Raw genomic sequence first — 23932 nt, forward strand, 5'->3', positions numbered from 1 at the left:
TAGACTTATACCCAAAGATATACGTAAAAAAATATAATACGGATTGTTCACGTGTACACGTACGCAGAAAATTAGACCTCTTGTAGAGCGAAGTGTGAATTTTGAACCTGATCCTCTGGGGGTTCGAACCCAGGACTTAAAACTTCGTTGTCAGGTTCTCTAACCTTTAAGCTATCCGGTCATCAGGATAATGTGATGCGGTGTACAATATTATATGTATAATTCGAGCTTGATAGCTTATATTAATATCGTAAACCACGTGGAAGAAGTTACTGCCTTAGCAAGTAGGTATTGTAATGATACAGATGTTGAACAGAGTACCTAACACAAATCGGGTACCGGATATCCAGTAAATTCAAGAACCGTCTTGAATTAGCCTTTAGGGGGGAATTCTGGATCCGCGGCCGGTAGTTAAGGCTGAATGCGAAAATTTATGCCCCAGCTATGTGTATGGGGGTAATTCTGAACAGGTTCTCAGTTTTGGGGTTGGTACAAGAAAGAAAAATCTTGGCTTGTGCATGGTGGCCTTGGCCATCTAGGCGCCTGGGCGAGTCAAGCCTTTGGCGCCCTTTTAGATAAGTACGATAAGCGACAAAATGACAGAACGTGTTTGTTAGACATTGAATACTCATACTCAATCCTTCCTTCAATCCTTAATACTATTGTTATGTCTGTGTTGTGAATAAATGTATTTTCTTTCTTTCTTTCAATCCTACGAGATAAATAATAAAATGGCCAGTGGGTGATAGACGTACGAACTTAAAGTACGCGGTTTTTAATTTTGCGAGCCACGACCAAGGATTCAAACCGGTTGAATCGCCGACGGTTTTAAAGTACGCGTACTTACGGTGACACATAGGCGTACGCATACTTGCTCGTACTTCTGTCACCCCCCATGTTCTTTTTTTAGTAAGACCATACTGCCTTAAATCAAATTACATTGCGTTAGACCGCTAACATGTTAGTCTCAAAACGATTATTACAAAAGTCATTAAGTACTAGCAACACAAATTATGATTTTATTTTCACACACCCCGACACCCCTAGGCACCAATAAAAGCCAACCAAACCTTATATAATCGCTGTAGCCGCAATAAAACTAATGTATCCCACAGTTAATTCTGCGACATGGTTCTATAAGACACTGAATGTCTTAACGACATAGAACCTTACCAGCGGATAGCTTGCGCCTTTGACCACGAGCTGCGGCCGCAACGGCGTCATAAAAACTGGCTTAAGTGCCCAGAAAGACTGTTAGGAATCGCCAAGCGGACAATTTAGGCCTGCGTTAAACATTTAACACTTGATTTTCTTTAGTAAAGTACTGGCCGAGTAATTCTTTCTCAGTGCCATCGAGGTGTAAGGAGTTGTTTTTAGTGTCATTGTTTGGGGTTATAACTTGATTTTTTACAGGACTTCTTTTGACAAAATTGTAGGTATTTGTTTTGCTGCTACGGCGGAATCTTTGCAGCAATATAGAGTAAAGTAATATCAGCGTCAAGCATCTACGAGTACTCGTAAACGTCCTCAGTAGCAACAAAGGTCATCAGTCAACCTCCTAAGTTTTTCTACAGTCCGCTTTCCAGTACAAGGTCACTTTAGAACATTCTACCCTTCTGCTATGTTATTTAAATACTTTGCCTACTAAACGTGCCTGTTCTACTAGCTTTTTCTCTCACAGGTCGAACAGACGTAGACAGGGTGTTTTATGTTGACAGCATCTCTCAAATGAACACAAAGTATTTTGGGCAGGTGAAGCACGGAATTCGCAGCCTGCTTTCCTTGAACGTTACAATCCGACCGTTTACGAGTACAAATCTAGAATGTGCAGTTGATAGAGCATGGATCTTAGAAATAATAATAAAAATGTTTTTACACAGAAATAGGTTTGCGTTTGCCGTGGCCGTGGCCTGTGGCCTCTCAAGCAGAGGATCGTGGGATCAAACCCCGGCTCGCACCTCTGAGTTTATCGAAATTCATGTGCGAAATTACATTTGAAATTTACCACGAGGTTTGCGGTGAAGGAAAACATCGTGAGGAGACCTGCACAAACCTGCGAAGTAATCAATGGTGTGTGTGAAGCTCCCAATCCGCACTAGGCCTGCGTGGGAACTACGGCCCAAGCCCTCTCATTCTGAGAGCAGGCCTGTGCCCAGAAGTGGGACGTATATAGGCTGGGATAATGAGGCTTGAGTTTGACCACAATTACGCCTGATGATAAGCGAAATTTGCACCAAATTCAAAAACCTTGAAAATAATTTTCTACTAGTTTGAAGTCGGTGTCTCAGCACGAGCCAGCAGGAGTGGAACTATAGACATCTACCTCACCTACATATGTATTTGACTTTAATCACTCCTGCTGGCTCGTGCTGAGGCGCCGACTTCAAACTAGTAGAAAATTATTTTCAAGGTTTTTGAAGTCGGTTCCATTGTTTGTTATTTTTTTTTAAGTTTTTTTTAAGCTAAGGTGCATCTCACAACGATTCCAGTAAGCTCAAACACGGCATAGTTATATTATTTTATAACAGAGTACCGGTACCTACGGTCTTCTTTATCAGGTCCAGTTCATCAAATGATACTTTCTGAAAGCAAACACTTGATTTGGTGTTAAAAATGTCAAAATCGCTATAGGTGTGCTATTAAAATTCGAGGGTTGCCCTCGATTTCTCTAGGATTCCATCATCAGATACTGACTTGGTGTGAATGGGACCACCTCGGAAGTTGTCCTTTAGAAATAAAAAAGAATTTTGAAATTCAGCCCACAATTGGCGGAGTTATCGGGTAACAAACATACAAAAAAACATACACTCGAATTGAGAACCTCCTCCTTTTTTGAAGTCGGTTGATGACTAATCAATCCCCTGCTGAATAGCTACAAAAGCTATTCGGCTACTGAATCAAACTACACTTAAACGTAAGTGCAATTACAATACCTAACTCCTCTTAAGCTCTCTCGGATAAAGTACCTTCACCTAACCCATAATGTACTACATTATTTACTTAGGATATCTTATGTAACCGCCTGGGCACGTGAGATATCTTGTATAACTGGGGATTAGGGGTTTATCTCTTAGATAACGTTTTTATGTGGGAGATGAATCTAGAAACGTGGACTTTTAGTGTAATTGACGAATCGAGTGTGTATAGTTACTCTTAAAAAAATAGTTTGTTTTATTTTGAATCCATTAGCGGATTAATTATTTCAAGCAACCTATTTACAACACTTCTATTTGATGGTTAACAACTATGCAATAATTTTGGTCTTTGAATTAAAGCTACTGTAAGGCAGTTGTCTCACCGCCGGCGAGGAAACGATTGGCTATCGACTATTTTCTCGCTCAAGAAACGAACAAAAGATATAAGATCCTGTGTGAGTAAAAGAGACATATATATAAATAGTTGATCGCTGGCGGTTCACACTGCCGGCGAGAACTCGCTCTTACATCTTTTGTCGCAGCGACAAGAGCTATAAAACTCGCTGAGCTATAAAACTAGCTCAGCGATACTCGCTCAGCGCTATTAGCTAGGCGGCCGCCCGGCTCGAGCGAGTGGAGCGAGTAATCGCCCGTCGTGCTTGAACACTCGCTTTTCACTGCTCGCCCACTCGTTTCTAGTTACTCGCTCTGCTCGCTTCTCGCCCATCGTCGGCGGTGGGACAAGTGCCTAGACATGCTCGTTACTAGCACGAAAACATGCTACTATTGAGCGTGCTTCTTAGTGGCATGCTCTCTAATAGCAGGCCCTGCTAGGGGGAAAAGTAATAAGCAATACAAGTGTAAAAGCGTTTGCTTAATGAGCATGCTAGTGACATACGTGTTATTGGTAGTGACACGAGAGTTGCAAGTGAGATTTAAAAAAACCGGCCAAGAGCGTGTCGGACACGCCCCAAATAGGGTTCCGTAGCCATTACGAAAAAATTAAGTAATATTTTTCTAAGGATTTCGTATTTTATACGGAATCTTCCATAGTTTAGGTATATTTATACCTTAGGCTGTTATTTACTCTTAAACTACTAATAATTCTCAAGCAAACTTAGCCGTTATAGTTTTCCTTAAAAGTTTGATATACTTCCTACCATCCTGAATTTTTTCAAATTTTTACACCTACCGGTTTGGATTTTAAAGGAGCGGCGACGCTCGATTTTAATGAAATTTTGCACTTTAAAGTTGAATATTTCGCAAACATATCGCTGAATCGAAACGTCGTCTTAGCAAACCCCTAATGGTTTTAAAAGACCTATCCAAGGATATCCCACACTATAGGGTTGAATGAGAAAAAAAATCACCCCCACTTTACGTCTACGGGAGGTACACAAAAAAATTTTTTTTAAGTTTTAATTGTACCGTTTTGTCGGCATAGTCTACATATATATCCGTGCAAAATTACAGCTTTCTAGCATTGATAGTCCCTGAGCAAAGCCGCGGACGGACGGACAGACAGACGGACAGACACAGCGAAACTATAAGGGTTCCGTTTTTGCCATTTTGGCTCCGGAACCCTAAAAAGATACTTTGATACTAAGTTAATTTGTTATAAATTAATTAATTTATTACCGTTGAATTTGCAAAAAGCCGTAACGGGCACAGGGTTGCAGCCGTAGGCCGTTGATTTTGAGATTTATTGGCCTGAAAGCCGTAGAACACGGTAATTGCTGTGGCAACACTAACTTTGAACTGGCAGAGAGCATGCTATCAAAAGGCATGTGTATCGGAGTGTTTGTTTTGAGCATGCTTATTTAAGAGCATACTCAAAACTGGCACACTTAATGCTAGCAAATGTAAACAGTCCATGAGCATGCTCATTACTGGCATGCTCATAAGCATGCTTATTAGCATGCTAGTAACGAGCATATGTAACAGTAGCTTAACCTGAAATTTAGTAGGTAACTATAAATTTTATTTTATCATCAATTTTAAATAGGTACCTAAGAAAACTTTAACTAATTATTGATGATGAAGATCTTTGAATGACGTTTTTTTTTTCAATAAAATAATGTTTCCTTTAAGTAAAATGAGCTAACTAAAGGATTTGAGACAGTTTTCGTTCAGGGTCCATCCATTTTTTTCAACCTATATAGGATGGAATGATGACATTTCTAACCCTCTTGTTTTCATTCTTTCAGTGCTTTTCCAGGGCCTCTTCAGCTAGAAACAGCAAGGTAACAGTACCTAAAGTCTTTTATATTCACAACCCTGACCTAAGCCGAGGAAAGTATCCAAATCGATTGAGTACGAACTCGGGTACTGGATTAACCCTTATAAGTGGCTTTCGACTCCTTTAACATCGATAAAACGTAAGAAATAGTGACGAATGGCGATTGCTTATTTTAAAATCGCTGGCGTGCTTTTTGCGGTTGAATAAGCAACTGCTGTCTGTCAAAGTGTAAGGTTAAAGAGTAAACGTGCTACTTGTATTCTTGATCTTTCCTGATCTCTCATGTAAATATTTACTTTGTATCTTTACTAATTTCATGAATTAAATTCGAATTTTGTTCCGCGTACCACAAAGTAGATAATATAACAGAGACACCACCTAGTACAAGCAAATGGTATTACCCTAATACTGGCTATTCAACTGGCTATTTTTCTTTTCTTCGATTTTCCAATAGATGGCACCAGTGAGAACACAAATATCACGATACGTATTGCCATCTAGTGAGACATACGGTACACTGCCAACAACCAACAAGCTCACCAACTGAGCCTAGACGACTAGAGATACGCATGATGTCTCTGTCTTATTTACGTCGTTAGAAGAGAATGGCATGTTTCTCTCAAATAGTTTCGACGAATGTGTGCAAGCGCGGGGCAAGCCCAGCAAGCGCATTCCGGTTATTCGCCATCTAGCGTCACAATTGCAAAACACTACGAAAACCTCATAGCTGAAATGTAGCCACATGTAGCCTATACTTTCGTATTCTCAATTTATTATTTTTATGGTGTTTCTTATCTTCAAATTAAGAAGTTGAATTAAGGTTGATGTGATGTTGTGTTTATAAAATATGCTAGTCTTTATTTTAATCTCAATATTTCTATTTAATTTGGCTTATTCACATTTTATAATTTACAAATGTTAATAGTGCCATCTATTGCTGTTTTTTGTATTAAATGTAGCTTGTAGGGATTGGTAGGCCATGCGCGTACCTTGATTTTGAGCAGCTCGATATTTCGTCTCGTGATCATGGCGCTTGCAACTGTGCCGAAATATTCTAAAATTAAGGTACGCGGAACAAAACCCGAATTTAATTCATAAAGTTTGTGATGACCGCGGCAGTCTAAAATATTGTTTTGTATCTTTACATACCTAAGTAGTACAAAATAATGAACTAAAATAATTTCCTTGCTCACCCGCGACCTTACGATAGCTAAGCTTATGCAAAATATGCGTGTTCATGCAGTTCCTCCACCTCCACACTGTAAGAACACACACAAATCACACAAACCCATCTATCACCACCACCACACTACACTGACGCGTTTCGAACTCAACCAGAGCTCATCTTCAGAGTGACACAACCGTACACCATGCTACCAGTTGTTAGACTAACGAACCACAACCACCGTTTTAACTTGTCACTGTAACTCCCAAGTACCCACATACGTTTTATGAAACAAAACAAAACTACCCCCAAAAATATTAATAATTTTTTTTTAACCGTCCTTCAAAACTACCTTGATTTTTATTTATTTACTGTCAAGGCATGTTTTATTAACTACCATTGCTGAAATTAGATCCAAGCCGTAGCAAGGGAGATGAAACTAAATTTACCTGCTCATTAATAATAGACCCCATACTGTTGTATCTAATTATCTCCATGCATTCTAAAACATCGAGACGAAACCCCTTGCCACAATAATGTAACACTTCATACGAATCTGAGTCCGATAAAGAATGATTTAGTTCCAACAAATGTTTGGCAAAATTCGACTTATCAGGATGCTCATTCCTATATGCCGAAACATGCTCTTTAAACCTAGTATTAAAACTGCGACCTGTCTGACCAACATATACTTTACTGCAGTCATTACAAGTGAGCTTGTATACACCCGATCTAGTTCCTTTATCTACCTTCTCTTTGTGGTTAAAAAGCTTAGAGTACAAAGAGTTGTTAGTCTTAAAGGCTACCTTAACATTGTTTGATTTTAAAATACCATAAATTCTATCAGACAAACGACCAACGTATGAAATGCTACACCTATATTTGTTAGAAGACTGCGATGGTAACACGGCGTAAAGCATGCTATTCACAATCCGTGCCTGCTTCTTCTGAACCAAACTATTGACCATTGTTTTAGTATAACCATTCGATAACGCTATCTGATAAATAGTATTTAACTCTAAATCAAAATCTTTCCTAGAAAGAGGTACAGTTAACAATCTATGTACATAATAATGAAAAGCTGCTAATTTATGCTGCCACGGGTGATTAGATGATGCTGGTATCACGGCATCTGTGTGTTATTATTAATATTTTGAGGGTAGTTTTGTTTTGTTTCATAAAACGTATGTGGGTACTTGGGGAGTTACAGTGACAAGTTAAAACGGTGGTTGTGGTTCGTTAGTCTAACAACTGGTAGCATGGTGTACGGTTTTGTCACTCTGAAGATGAGCTCTGGTTGAGTTCGAAACGCGTCAGTGTAGTGTGGTGGTGGTGATAGATGGGTTTGTGTGATTTGTGTGTGTTCTTACAGTGTGGAGGTGGAGGAACTGCATGAACACGCATATTTTGCATAAGCTTAGCTATCGTAAGGTCGCGGGTGAGCAAGGAAATTATTTTAGTTAATTGGCTAAGTAAAGTTTTTTGAAGAGGTGCTAAATATATTTTTCTTCGATAGTCGACGTCTTAATAATCGAGGAACTGCAGCTCTTTTATTTTTATTTCCTCTTATTAATTAGAAATATTTTTTTAAGTGGTCGATATGACGTTTGTGAGATTGAAATAGCAGAACCGTTGAGGGCTCAGTACTTAGTAGAAACAGTAAAAAAAAAAACGAAGTCAACTGTCACTGCTGTCACTGTCAAGTAGAATCTAACCTAAAACCGTTTTATTTACTTTGCGATTTGGTGCGATCAGTGTGTTTTTTGGATAATTTTTAAAGACCTCTCAGCACAAACTCAGTACTTTAAAATTTGCCGCATTTCTCCACGACCTTTGCATGATAATTGGACCACGATTGAATAGTTTCGACGACTATTTTGGCTCTGCTTCTTCGACAACGCTATCTTGCACTCTCGACGACACTTGGCTTGACTTTTGGACCATATTTTCTATTTTAGCGGCTTCACCTTTCAATACGAAATGAGTGAATTTGTGCGAGCAGATTCAAGGAACTTGCCACACATGGCTATGAGTCTAGAATATTTTGACACCAGTGATAAGTATACAATGTTGCCGAAATCAAAGGAGATAAAGCACTCTTGTCCGTACCGGTAAAATGGATGAACGTAAGTACAAAATTATATCAATACAGTTTCTTGTCTATTTTTTTACATTACATTTTAGGGCATCAAAAGTTGAATATGTTGCCGGACCAAAGTTGTTCGAGAGCACAGAATAACAAAAACAAATTACCTATATTGTGACCATTTACTTAGATATCAACTGACAATGTGATTGATGCAACAGGTGATGTTGTTCAGCATTGGCTGGTAAATATAATGATAGAGTAAAATTTCTGTGGTTAGTGAAACATTATACTATAACTAGCTGTTCGCCCTGCGACTCTGTCTACGAAGAATTCGCTTATCGCTTTCCTGCGAGTACTATGTATTTTTTCGGGATAAAACTGTGAGATAAAAAGTAGCCTATGTTCTTCCTCGGGACTCCAACTACCTACATAATGAATTTCGGCTAAATCAGTTCAGCGGTTGAAGCATGAAAAGTTAACAGACAGACAGACAGAGTTCCTTTCACGTTTATAATATTAAATATAAGTAAGGATTTATAATAATTTTGATCTTTTTTTCAGGTGGATGTAAACACACATTGGTGTTTTTATGTTGGTTGCAAGAAAAAGCCAGTGAAGGAGCATAACCTGTTTTTTCCAAGGACATGCATTTTTCCATAAAAAAGAGGCATAGAAGTACCACGGAACTCCTCAATGGTTAATGGAAGACAATAGAATAGACTTAAGATTTAGCACGGAAATGTAATTTTGAACATGACAATCTCTTAATACAGAAATGTATTTTTAGTTGACAATGCAAGTACAGTCGATAAAAAGTACAGTCAGCAAATTTTTTTTCTTAAAAATATCATTTTTGGTTTTTATTTGTGTAAGCTTTTATTTTTCCTCACAATACTTTTTGTTGACTATACTTGTCTTGCATTGTCATCTAATCTGTAATCAGTATAAGTACTGCTGTGCTAAGCTAACGGTACTTTAAATTTGTATTCTCATTTTGGTTTATAATTATAATACATACATACTCGTACATTGCAAGTCGAATAAAATATTGTAAAATATGTTTCTTTTCACTTATGATTTACATCATCAAAAATAACGAAAAAATGTGCAGAATTTGTAACATTGCTTACAGAGATTTTGATTAGGTTTGATTCCCGGTCATGTATGTATTAGAGTCAGAAAAAATAAAACGGTTGAATGCCATATATATCCATACTAATATTATAAATGCGAAAGTGTATATGTTTCTCCGTCTTTCACGTCGCAATGGAGCGACGGATCGACGTGATTTTGGCATAGAGATTGTTTATGGGCCACAGAGTGATATAGGCTACTTTTTATCCCGGAAAAATAAACAGTTCCCGAGGGAACAGCGCGGAACAACCGAATTCCACGCGGGCGAAGCCGCGGGCAAAAGCTAGTATATATACACACATCCAGTTCAAGTGGTAGAACAAACGATACAATCTAGGGTCACTGTCACAAGTACAAGTACTAAAAATACAAGTAAATCACCACGGTTTTGTTATAACTTATGATCAATGTACGCATATTGTTTACACGTATAACACACAAGTTAATCAAACCACGGTTGCTTAGGAAATGAAAAGTTTAATATGATTGACAGCCCTTTTATAGCCTGCCGGAAAAATCTTAACAGCGCGATTCAGCTTTTCCTTGAGACGAGATAGTGACATCTTTTGATGCAAAAGTAAACTAAAATCCCGGTTTAACACATAGTGACCTATAATATTTGTATCATATTTCCTTGTATTTCTTAGTAGTACTTCTAATGCCTTTATGGGGATGGCACAATATTTATTTCATTAAAAATACGACTTGTTTTTAAATTACCCTTTGCCAGGAATATTATATACATGTTCCAATAAATCGGATCTTTTGAGACATATGTTTATGCTAAACGTTTTTATGATAATTTGTGTATTTATGAAATAAAAACAATATAAATTATTGCATTTTTATTATATTACTCTGCAAATTAACTAAAACCATCTAAAACACATGCAATGCGTTTAGCTTATGCTAAACGTTTTTATGATAATTTGTACATTTATGACATAAATAAAACATAAATTACTGCATTTTTATTATATTACTCTGCAAATTAACTAAAACTATCTAAAACACATGCAATAAGACAGATTTGTCTACATAATTTTATGTGGTTATGGTTAATAACAGAGACGCTTCAAAAATACGGATTCTTTTAATCTTCAAATCACGCATTTCACATGTAACCTCAAGGTCGCTATGACTTTAGATGGAATCACCCCCTTTTTAGTAGCCACACAAAGCCACTTCATTCTGTAAATGATTTAGCAGAAACTCTTCCTTCAATACACTTTGAAATAAAGAATATAAACCCATTTGTGCATAAATATTTTAATGTATTGCATGACTCTTACTGAGACCATGTCCTTTTTATTGTTTTGGTAAAAAAACACGATATCTCTCCCTTCTGTTATGTTCTCCTTTGCTGTGTTTGATGTTGAAGGGCTAGAGGGTTCGTATAATCATGTTGTTGATGAGCAACTTGCAGTGGAAGATGAAGTCGCTTGTAAAGACTAGGATGCATAAATACGCAGAATTCTGAAAATCTCGTCTGTATTTCATAGACCAAGGTACAAAGCATTAGAGAACATTTCTGTAATGCTCCATTTCAACTCGAATACTGTCGGAGTCGTCTGAATCCATTGTAGGGATACTGTGATTCGAATTTACTCGTAAGGCAGTCCAAATGTCAAGCCAAGGGTGGCCGAGAATGCAAGATAACGTTGTCTAAGAAACAGAGCCAAAATAGTCGTCGAAAATATCCAATCGTAGTCAAATTATCGTGCAAAGGTTGTGGAGAGATGTGGCAAATTCAAAAGTCCAGTTTGGGCTGAGGTCGTAAAAAATTATCCAAACAAAAAACACACTGATCGCACCAAATCGCAAAGTAAATAAAACGGTTTTAGGTTAGATTCTACTTGACAGTGACAGCAGTGACAGTTGACTTCGTTTTTTTTTTTTACTGTTTCTACTAAGTACTGAGCCCTCAACGGTTCTGCTATTTCAATCTCACAAACGTCATATCGACCACTTAAAAAAATATTTCTAATTAATAAGAGGAAATAAAAATAAAAGAGCTGCAGTTCCTCGATTATTAAGACGTCGACTATCGAAGAAAAATATATTTAGCACCTCTTCAAAAAACTTTACTTAGCCAATTGATATGGACCTCCGCAAAGTAACGCTGATTCAATAAATTAGTACAAAATAAAGTCACTTCCCGCCGTCTGTACGCTTAAATCTTTAAAACTATGCGACGGATTTAAATGCGGTACTAATGAGTACCTATACATAATTTTTCACGGAAGGATGCTATAGTAATACATAATACATACGAGTATAATATTAAGTATATTATACTAGCAACGCACGACTTCGATAATTTGGTCTTTGAGCATAATAAACTGAAACATAATAATAAATTAGTAAAACTTGAAATACTTTTATAAAGGCTGACCAGAATTATAAAATACCTCGCCATATTGCGGAGAACCAATAGAACTAATTTCTTGCCCTGGTAACACTAAATTCAAATGTCATTTGTCTATTGCTGTCAAAGTTTACCGTTGTTTGCGCGTGGTATTTTAAAGTGTTATTTTGTGTTTTTGTGCGTTAAAATGCCGAAGATTGTCTATAGGTTTGGAAGAAAATAATTTACAATGTATAAAAATATTTGTCATAGAAAAAGTCTGAGGGATTAGAAAATATTCCTTCAAATAACATCACCGACACCGTTGTCAATATATATGATAGGTATCGTATAGTAAGTGTGAAGAATGCTGCAATATAAAACGTAGGAGTGCTGTCCTCGCGTCCGGTTTTTTTATATTCCTGGTCAGCCTTTACCTACCTACACAATAAAATAAACAATATTAATTAAAAATATTATTTTAAAGTGCCACTTCACTTTATCCTTGTGAAAACATATCAGGGCTATTTTTGCGACGGGAAAAATACTAACCAAATTTAGTCATAATTTTCGTGAATGTTTTTCACTAGAAAGAATTTAGCTGTCCAAATGTTAGGGTAATAATGGCGCCGGTAGACCTATTAATCACCCAAGGAAGTCTTGATAGAGATCAAAAACTTATGACAAATTACTCTGCAAGTCGTTTAAATGAAACTACATGGATCAAATATCTGACTAAGGGGCTGTTTCACCATCCATTGATTAGTGTTAACTGGCGGTTAGGTGTGATGCCGTCTCTATTTGTTTTGTTCGAATAGACGGAGACGGCATCACATTTAACCGTAGGTTAGCGCTAATCAATGGATGGTGAAACAGCCCCTAAGAGTGTGTCAGGCCACGCGCAGTCTAGGGTTCACCAACATCTCATCATCATCATATCAGCTGTAGGACTTAGGCCTCCTCTATAGTGTAGTATAGCACTATTTAATACGCAGCAAATATTCTCTAAAAGTTTTGATTCAATGGCGAAATTGCGAAAGGCTCTTTATTAGAGCCTTGATTTGAAACCCTAAAAACGAATCTGAAAGTAAAACCTGAAATAATTCATTTGGACAAATTGATCTTATACAAAATGATTTCAAATAGCCTAGTCCAAAGCTTTGAACCTCAAAAAGGAAGATTTCTTCATAATTTAGTCTATAAAGACGGATTTTATGAAATTCTGCCGGGAAAGTATAAGAGATTGAAAGTTCACCCGCAACAAAAATAAGCAAACAAATCTCAGAATTTGAGTGGCGATCACGAACCAAAAGACAAAACGATGACTGAGATGCCTACCACTAGATGAACTCTTACAGTTACAGGCAATCAGTGGATGCAAGTGGCGATGTGTCATTAGTTATGGCGTTATCTAAGAGTGATGCCTTTGAATTGCAGTGGATGTTTTCCGGTTGATAATGATTGAAAATTGCATGGGAATTAACCAGCATCACTTCTTACCAATTATGAGGTAGTTAAGAACCCTAAAATCTGGTAACAATATTCTCCAAAATCTTGCTATAACGGCCTCAATTGAAAACTTTAATACGCCCTTTCCATTCTGATAGGACAGTACATTAAAAAACCGTTAACGCGAAAAGTGGGTTCCAGGACAACAGCGAAGCTAGGAGATCAAAAGGCCTATTAATCGATTGCCGAACCCGGGCCGTGTCACGTTTCCATTCAAATCACGTGCTTGATGACTTTCCATTCCCTCTGTGTCCCTGCCAACCTAACCAGACCCACCTCACCTTTCATCGCTAATTTAGAATACACAACGAACAACGCGTGAAAAAGGACATCGGGGATCAGAATACACTGGTCTTCAGAAATTCCAGAAATGAATTGAGGGAAATTAATTAGGGTCAATGAATATTGGCTTTAGCGTAAAAATATGCTGAAATGTCTTAAGCGGTGTTTCAGGGTTGGTAAGTGTTATGAATATTTAAGCTGTGTCGCTGGCACTACAGCTTTAAAATTAATCGACTTTTTAGAATGATAATGGATATAATTTTGAAGTTTTAATACAGTTCAGAGAAATACTCGTAACTTATTTGTGTTTCAAGAGATTATCATGATGAACTGTAAGACTTTCCTAGAGCTCTTCCAAAGCACGCCGTAATGTCCAGTTGGTCCTGGGTTGCACATATACATTGGAATCTTGCAACTTTTACCAGCTCATCAGTCCACCTTTCAGAGGGTCTACTCATACTGGCTCTTCTAGTACGTGATTGCTAGCGCATTGGCCCCAAAGGCTTTCAGTTTTTTGAGCACATTAGTGGCCACCACTGTTACTCAAGTTTCGCCCATTTTTCGGGCCATGTCGCTTACTCTTTAAGTCGCAACCACGTTAACCGGTTAAGGTCACAGCTCATTAGATCCATCCGGCTCCCGATCAGCTCCGCCTCGCCGCGAGAACTTAGTGTTCTTTATATGGATTTGTATGGGCATGCGCTTATTACATCAACTCCGTAGCGTCACCGGATCGCCTCGGTTAGGCCACTCGGTGATAGCTCGCTACTCGCATGCTTGCCTCGCGTGAACCGCGCGCGGTCGACGCGGCGCTTCCGACCCTCATTTTATGATAGACTACTCGGAATTTCGTGGACCACGCGACGTCCACTCGTTGACCACCCGACGTTTACTCGTTGACCAGGCAAGGTCCTCTCGTTGTTAACGCGGCGTCCACCCGTGGACCACCTGTCGACAACGAGTGGACGCCGAAAGCCAAGGCGGTGCTGGTCGGGTGCCGGGTGGCTCTAATGAGCTGGGACCTTTGATGATACTAGTTTTAAATTTTTACAATGAGAACTTTCATCACCGTAGAAGAGAGAAACAGGGAGAGATACTTATTCATACGAATTCGACACACGCGCAAACAAAAATAACGCAATATAAAAGTAAAAATAAAAATACAAGCAAATGCTTCATGTCTACTAACAACCAACATTCTACAATATTATAGCGGTAGAAAGACATTTCGGTTTTCTACAGGTTTCTATGTCGGAGAGTAGTTGGAGAAGTACCTTGGATGGATTTTCATACATATTTGGAAATATATAGAAACAGAAGACGACGGTGTCAGACAGAAATAACATTAAAAAATAGTTGAGTTTTACCAACAAAATTAAAGTTGTAATATGTAACACAGCAAACATTCAAATTAATCTCATAGACCTAAAGCTTACCAATGATAATCTTTAGAATCAGAATCATTTATTATCATAACTTTAATTTCACACCTTAAATTTCCTTGCCATACATATAACACGATTGCTCGCGTCTGCGATAGTCTCATTAGTCGTAATAAACCTCTGACATATTCTAGATAATTTATGTAAACGAAACCCTATGTACTTCTGGTAGTAATTAAAAGGGGGAGACCGACTCCGTACTAAAAAAAAGGGGTGGCGCTTTTTATTTGAAAACCTCTTCAAACTCGCTTCGCGCTCGGAAAAAACCTTTTCATGAGGCTGGGATAATTTTAATTTACACATTGTTTTGTTTCTGCTGTGTTTTTCTGTAAATAATCACGTACTGGCTAAATATTGTAATTGTATTCTATATAGGTAGCTCTTTTAAGTAAGTAAGTAAATCTTTATACTAAAATAGGTCTGTGTCCTGTACACTTTGCGAGTCTACCTGTGCGTAGCTTAAAACTGACGAAATGTGTCCCGTGCACTTTTAAACCTACTCCATCTTTTGAAAAAAAATCCAAACACAGATTCGACAAAAGAAATGATAAAAGTAGGTAGGTATATTTTACGAAAATTTGTTAAAAAATTCAATAAATATGTAAAACAGAATAGATACCCGGTCATACGAAATCTTTTTTACCTAAGCTAATAGAGACGCTTCGCTAGCGCTTCGTGCTCGCCTGGTAGTAAAAACGAAAGTTTGCGAGTAATTGTTACTCTTTCAAGCTAAAACGGTATAAACGATTCGGTTAACATTTTGTAATTATACTTAAATAGTTGAATTGCTAAAGTATTTCTTTCGTATGTGTAAGGCCCAAAGGTTTAAATAATCACCTAGTCCCGAGTCTATTTCACTCCGAATTCCTAGTTTTCATTTCGCTATTCGAAACTGTAGGACAAGTCGTTCCATTGGGGTTAAGTGACGTAAATGGTGTCGTTCCAAAAGTAATTTCGGAGCAAAGTTGCCGAAGCAGGCAATTTTAGTGTAACTGTTATGATGATAATGAACAGCGAGATTCATGTTGTTCTTCAATTTATTCGCTTCGTGAATGGTCAAGACTCATAATGATGTTAAGTTACGTCAAAAATGATAACTAGAAATAAATACGTTTTTGTAAAAAAAACATAGGTGCTTCCAAGCTCTTGGTTGAGATCGAAACGCGTCAGTGTACTGTAGTGGTGATAGATGGGTTTGTGTGATATGTGTGTGTTCTTACAGTGTGAGGAACATCATGAACACGCATATGTTGCATAAACGTAGCTATCACAAGGTCGCGGGTGAGCAAAGAAATTCTTAGTTCATACCTACAAGCTCTTTTGCTGTCTGTAAACTTTCATTACCTTCAAGAAAAAAATAAACAAAAATTAAGGCTAAGTCTCCTTTCAGAACGAGAGGGCTTGAGCCGTACTTCCCACAGGGGCCCAGTATGGATTGAGAACTTCACACGCACTTGAATTGTTTCGCAGGTTATGCAGTTTTCTTCACACACACACGCACACACAAACATTATGCCTATACGCCAAACGGGGTAGGCCGAGCACACGAAACGTTGCCGCTTCGGAGCCACTTTTAGCAATTTTAGGTTTTTAGTTTGACAAAAACGGTACATTAGTGACAGGTTGCTAGCCTGTCGTGTACAGTATACCTTACCTTAACCTATATCCTCAGTCGCCTCTTCCGCCATCCACGGAAGAAATGGAGAGGTGAAATTCTAACCCGACACCACACGGGACAGTTTGGACATGGTCATAAATTTCACAACCCCATTTCTTCTTCTTCTTCTTTAGGTGCCATCTCCTACCGGAGGTCGGCTATCATTAGTGCTATCCTTATCTTCGACACAGCAGCTCGGAACATTACAGGGATCTCGTGCTAAGGTTGAACCATATCCGGAGATTTTAAGCCACGAAGTACGCCTTCTTCCGGGCGGTCGCTTTCCTTGGATTTTTCCCTTGCATGATGAGTTGGAGTAGGTTATATTTATCATTACGCATTATGTGACCAAAATGCTTGCGTTTCTTGACAGTTTTCAAGATCTCTACCTTTTTGTTAACCATCTGCAAAACTCTTTCATTTGATACTTTATCTGTCCACGATATTTTCAAAATTCTTCTGTACACCCATAAATTATAAATTTCACAACCCCATTAAACGTCATAAATTTATTTATTTCTCCAAGATGCGAGCATGGATCTGAACCCACCATCCTCATAAAGCGGCCATACTTCAAACCACTAGGCCACCCTTCCACCAAGAGTTTAATTCAAAGGCATTCACACACCCCCGTGGCAAATATGTCTAACAGTCAAAGCTAAGGGTAGAGTTTCAGCCAAGTCCCAAAGTTTAGCTTTGCTGCTGGCACGAAGTATTTAGAGAATTCATTGACTGAAACAACTTGTTTTAAGGTGTCAAATTTAGTTTTGTACAAAGTTTCGTTCGAGTCTGATGAATTTTGGACCAGGGTTGAAAATTAGTTGCGAAATCTCTTTTATGAATAGTTAAAGCAATTTGGAAATTAATTTTAATCTTGAGTTTAGTAAAGTTAAGTCGGTATATTAATTTAAAATATAAGTTTTCAGATTTAAAAGAAATAAATACTCGTAGCTGATAAATAAACTACTAAGCAGTAATGATACTATACTAATTTTATAAACGCGAAAGCCTGTATATATGTTTAAGGGTGTGCGTTGGGTTTAAAATGATTAAGGGAATGTTTCACGACCTATTGATTAATTTTATTTGACGGATAAATGTGATGCTGTCTCCATCTATTCAAACAAAACAAACAGAGACGGCAGCACACTTATCCATCAAATAAATTTAATCAATGGATGGAGGGGTTAATGTATTGCACATAGCACGAAGAATTGCGAAACTGAAGTGGCAGTGGGCGGGGCACATTGCTCGCAGGACTGATGGCCGATGGAGTCAGAAGGTTCTCGAATATTGTCCGCGGACCGGCACACGAGCTGTTGGTAGGCCTCCAACAAGATGGAGCGACGACCTGGTTAAGATCGCGGGATCGCGTTGGATGCGGACCGAGACCGAGACCGGTCTGAGTGGAGAGCCTTGGGAGAGGCCTATATCCACCAGTGGACGTCTTTCGGCCAACATGATGATAATGAGATAGCTGGATCTCGGAGATGACTCATAGTGGCGTGCATTCGGACGATTCTAGGGTAGGCAGTTGGTACCGCAGCAGGGCGCCACCAGCACAAGTGCTGCCAACTTGCTGGTTACTCAATGCCGCCATAGTAAGACTACAAATATCGCCTTATTATGCTTAATTTCGCCGCGCTATATAACAGGTATGTCGGTGGCCGATCGTAAAATCCACCAGATCACGAAATTCTTGCAATGGCGCCATTTCATGATATGCCTAAAAGTTGGCCAGGCATATCACGATGTGCCTGAGAAACAATACAGCAGATCGATTGATTAGAGCAACGCATTTGTCGATATTTCTAGCTCTATACCGGGCACATCGTGATTTGCCGAAAAAAAAAAATATAGGTATGATAAGCGAAGCGAAGAGTGGTTAGTATGAATTTGGGACCACAGCGCACGAGCCGAGCGAGCGAAGCGAGTGTGCCGCGGCAGCGGCCGGCGAAGTGCCAGAACCGATATGGCGGCGGTTCATGATATGCCTAGGAATTTCATGATCTGCCTGAACGTCACTAGGCAAATCGTTGAACGGTGAGTTTTGAACGATAGCGGATGCCCCTTAGCCAGTTCATGAAATGGCGCGTTCTGGCGGATTCTACGATCGGCCGCCGACATAAACGAAGTTTTCCTCTATCAAAAATGGCAAAGTCGATACCTCCTACGTATACTGGTACAAGTGACAAATTTCTGATTTTTAGTTTTTTGCAATTTTGTGATTAATATTTCCTTATTTACCTACCACAAAAAATTTGGACGGATATTCCTATTAGTTTTGGAAATAAAGTGACGTATATGAATGCATCTAACACCGTTTTGCTAATCGGTACAACGTATACTGAGGCAACCGACATGCACCACTATACGCGGCACCGATATTGTCGCGGGGCCGGGAAGTCGAGTGTAACTGGCAGTTGCCTCAGTGTACGCGCTAGCCGTCGCTGCGTGCGGACCGTTTAAACTGTTCTACGAGCACATAATTTGATAGTATATATAAAAAAAACATGTTTTGGTTTGGCAAGACCACAATAGCCGTTTTTCTCATAGACAGTCATGGAAACTAAATCTAATGTGAAACCTTGTCGTGATCTATTTCGCTATGATTTCTTTGGCAAATGTATGGGATGTCAACATAACATTGGTAGTACAACGGTTCCACCCCAGTACCAGTACGTGATTCAGTTTCCTCGGCTATACCTACATGTACGCGTGCTAGAAATATAATATTGCAGTATTACATTGCATTTTGGTAGTTGAGCATCCCCAAAAAGAAGGCGAAGGCATGCATGCTTTAATTAAAATGAGAACAGTAAATTTCAATATACCTACAGGTTGATAAAAAAAATCCTGTACTATACTGTAACCCATATTAGGGCTACTGATTACTAATACGATATAAGTGGGAAAACATCGAAATTAGAAAGTCTTCTTGCGACTCCACTTCCATACAAAACTTTTTTTTTCGAATCACAGTATTTTTCTACTTGGATCATATTAGTAATTAGTAGCCCTAATGTGGTTTAAAGTATAGTACAGGTTTTTAATAACACCCTATACACATTTTTTTATACACACCTAAGAAATGGTACCTGGCTATGTATATGGCGAAAACGGGTAAACCGTATGAAGTTATAGAAGTTTCCCAAGACTCAGAAACAGACACAAAATTAAATCTATTGTCAAGAAGACATTAATATATAAGGCGTATTATTAAAATTAATGATTATATCATGGATAGGGAAATTTGGAAATAATTCCGATCCGCATTGGCGAGTGCTTACTCCAAATAGCGAATTGAGAACTGTTTTAAATATGTAGTCGTGCTAAATACTTGTGATGTATAGATATCACTAAAATATGATTGTAAATCTGTTTACAAAATATACCTAGGTTTATTGCCAGACTCTTCTCAACAGAGGTTTTTACGAACCGGTGGTAAATTTTTTGACATTCATAAGTGCTTGTTACAATCTAAATTGAATAAAGATATTTTGACTTTGACTCAATATTTCATGTCAAAGCTTGTCTTAAGCAAAGTGCCAATCAGACTCGCGCACGAAGGGTTCCGTACCATCTATACAACTTCATTAGGATTAGCAAAAAATGGCAAAAAAAAACATTTGTTGTATGGGGGTCCCCTTAAATATTTATTCTGATCTATTTTTTGTTATATATATATTATATCGACTACAGTTATACATAATCTGTGAAAATTTCAACTGTCTAACTATCATGGTTCATGAGATACAGCCTGGTGACAGACGGACGGACAGCGAAGTAGTATAAAGTAGTAGGGTTTCCGTTTATACCCTTTGGGTACGGAACCCTGAAGAGGCACAAAAAGCTAAACCGTTATGTGGATACAAATGGGTGCGATGCGATATGTATCACATGAGGAACCTTTCACAATAAAATATGAGTACACATTTGAACAGGAATACGAATCCATTGAATGTGCTTCCATTAATTTAAAGCACTTAATACAATTACTTTTCTTAATAAAACCATTTATATTTCAAGTGAGGTTTTTTATAAAGGTATATTTCTGTATTTTGTATAGCACGTTTAAAACATTACTAGCGGTATATTGGTACAAGTGGCATGCTAATGTTAGCGTATATTGATGCAAGTGATAAAAACGTTTATAAATCAATAGATGAAGGTAAAAGAGCATCTGTTTTATTGTTCATTGCAAGCCATATAAGTATTTCATCTAAAAATTCATATACAATATAAAATATCGTTAGATCAGTAATCTACGCATTACGCCGTATACTGGAGCAAGTGGTAATTAGCTCAGTATACCGCACAACTACAAGATGTAAAATACGCGTATAGTAGTGTATCTGCAATTTTCTCAAAAACTATAAGAAATTTCAAAATTCCATGAATACAGGTAGAAAGCAAATATTTTCTTTGGAACCAATGCAAAATTTTGAAAAGTTATATCATCAAATGAGAAAGTTACAGGTTTTGGAACCTTTGAACAGCTCTCCTGTAAATTTATGATTATGCACTTGTACCAGTATACGTAGGAGGTGTCGAAGTAGTCTTTAGTCGCTCGCGGCGCTTTATCGGTTATTTTGTAAGCATAATATATCACGTGTGTATATTATATAATAAGTATCTTTACCTACTTTTAAAATCATTGGTGGTGTCAATCAATCATACTCGTTCTTAATCAAAGGGATATATTGCGTTTGTGTCAATGCAAGCGCTCGGCTGGTCGTCACAAATATTTTGTGGAATTAAGTATTTTTTTTATTTTTCCTTTGCATTAGCAAGGTTAAAAACAAGAGCGTGTCGGACACGCCCAAAATAGGGTTCCGTAGCCATTACGAAAAAATTAGGTAATATTTTTCTAAGGATTTCGTATTTTATACGGAATCTTCCAAGTTTAGGTATATTTTATACCTTAGGCTGCTATTTAAGAGTAAAACTACTAATAATTCTCAAGCAAACTTAGCCGTTATAGTTTTCCTTGAAAGTTTGACATACTTACTACCATCCTGAATTTTTCCACCCACCGGTTTAGATTTTAGAGGGGGGACGCTCGATTTTTATGAAAATTTGCACTTTAAAGTTGAATATTTCGCAAAAAAATCAATGAATCAAAAAATCATCTTTGCAAACCCCTAATGGTTTTAAAAGACCTATCCAACGATACCCCACACTATAGGCTTGGATGAGAAAAAAAACACCACGACGTTTACGTCTATAATTTTTTATTATACAATTTTGTCGGCATAGTTTACATATATATCCGTGCAAAATTACAGCTTTCTAGCATTGATAGTCCCTGAGCAAAGCCTCGGACAGACAGACATGGCGAAACTATAAGGGTTCCGTTTTTGCCATTTTAGCTACGGAACCCTAAAAAAGGCCAAGATGAAGAATGATGATGAAGTTATCAATGTAAATTTACTCGTAATTGTCTCTCTTTTATTTATTATCAGTTATTCGGAAAATTAATGATTGAGCTTTTTGATCAGCATCGTAAAATTAAAAGTTATTTTTTCCGACAGGCGATTATTCAGAAATCTTTGAATGCCGTTTAAATTGGTTTTAATATTTAAATGAAGTGCTCTTCAAGTAATTTTTTCTATCTAGTTTAGTATATTTACGTACTTTCTCTCCTTATAGCATAGCCGTGGGACGCCTCATCGGGTAAACGTACAAGTGCTCGCCACTGTCCCAATACTTGGCATTTTTAATTATCTGTCATTAGCAATAGAGTTGACAGCAGGGTGTCATCTATTGGGCATTAGCGTGTCGGGCACTCGGACGTTCGTTTAACTTATAAGTTGGATGATGAAAGAGCAATCTCGCGGAAAATAATCGAAACCACTCATTATGTGACAGCCGAATCAACCGGAAACGTATTGGCCAGGCTCAATTAATTGAAAATGAAATTCACCGGAAAATGTTTACATGAAACCTACATTATAATTATTCGTCCGATTAAGGTAAAGCCACCAATTACGAGCTCTCAATTTTAGTCATCCGTCAATCGATACAATTTGTATTGTGTTTTTCAATTAAAATCCTTTAATGAGGGATAGTGGTGGGAAAAACGTTTGTAAACTGTTTTGGTCATTGATCAAGTGGTCAACTTTGAACAGCTCATCGGCATTATCATATCAGCCGTAGGACGTCCACTGTTGGACATATAGAACTCCCCCATAGACTTCCAGTTGTTTCGGTTCGAAGCGACTCCACCGTGAACATTAAAATTTAATAAGCCAATGTAAAACTTTATGTATAGTTATAACATAAATCAATCCTGTGTTTGCAAGGAAAGTAGGTCTATTTTTTATTGCGCTCACTTTCAAGAGATATCTTAGTTATTACAAAGAAATGGACTACGATGTTGTTGTTATTAATGTTTTAAGGGTTCCGGAGCCAAAATGGCAAAAACGGAACCCTTATAGTTTCGCCATGTCTCTCTGTCTGTCCGTCCGCGGCTTAGCTCAGGGACTATCAATGCTAGAAAGCTGTGATTTTGCACGGATATATATGTAAACTATGCCGACAAAATGGTACAATAAAAAATTTAAAAAAAAAATTTAGTGTGCCTCCTATAGACGTAAAGTGGAACAGTTTTTTTTTTCTCATCCAACCCTATAGTGTGGGGTATCGTTGGAACCATTAGGGGTTTGCTAAGACGATTCTTCGATTCAGTGATTTGTTTGCGAAATATTCAACTTTAAAGTGCAAATTTTCATTAAAATCGAGCGTCCCCCCGCCCTCTAAAATCTAAAAAATTAAAAAAAATTCAGAATGGTAGTAAGTATATCAAACTTACAAGGAAAACTATAATGGCTAAGTTTGCTTAAGAATTATTAGTAGTTTAAGAGTAAATAGCAGCCTAAGGTATAAAATATACCTAAACTTGGAAGATTCCGTATAAAATACGAAATCCTTAGAAAAATATTATTTAATTTTTCGTAATGGCTACGGAACCCTATTTTGGGCGTGTCTAACATGCTCTTGGCCGGTTTTTTAAAACTACATTTAAATGTAGTCGCTTTAAGTATAGTGTGATCATTCTCTTGAGAGTGAATTAAATAATAGAGAATTGACTTATAGCTATAGGTACTTACATTATAAACGTTTGACCTTCATAAGAAGATACATTTTAATT

General features: G+C 37.8%; 1 protein-coding gene across 3 annotated transcripts in view; it reads left to right on the top strand.

The window, feature by feature from the left end:
- Window positions 1–23932, top strand: part of LOC141434773 (zwei Ig domain protein zig-8-like) — a 450603-nt gene that overhangs the window by 228838 nt on the left and 197833 nt on the right. Inside the window, exon 1 of one of the 3 annotated variants that reach the window (XM_074097213.1) lies at window positions 5140–5158. The exons of the other annotated variants lie outside the window; for them this stretch is intronic. The gene's annotated coding sequence lies outside the window, so the exon portion shown is untranslated. Of the gene's footprint in view, window positions 1–5139; window positions 5159–23932 lie in introns of those variants that run through there. 3 annotated transcript variants of the gene reach the window in all.

Source organism: Choristoneura fumiferana, chromosome 14 (genome assembly GCF_025370935.1).
Source record: "Choristoneura fumiferana chromosome 14, NRCan_CFum_1, whole genome shotgun sequence".
NCBI classification, from domain to species: Eukaryota; Metazoa; Arthropoda; class Insecta; order Lepidoptera; family Tortricidae; genus Choristoneura; species Choristoneura fumiferana.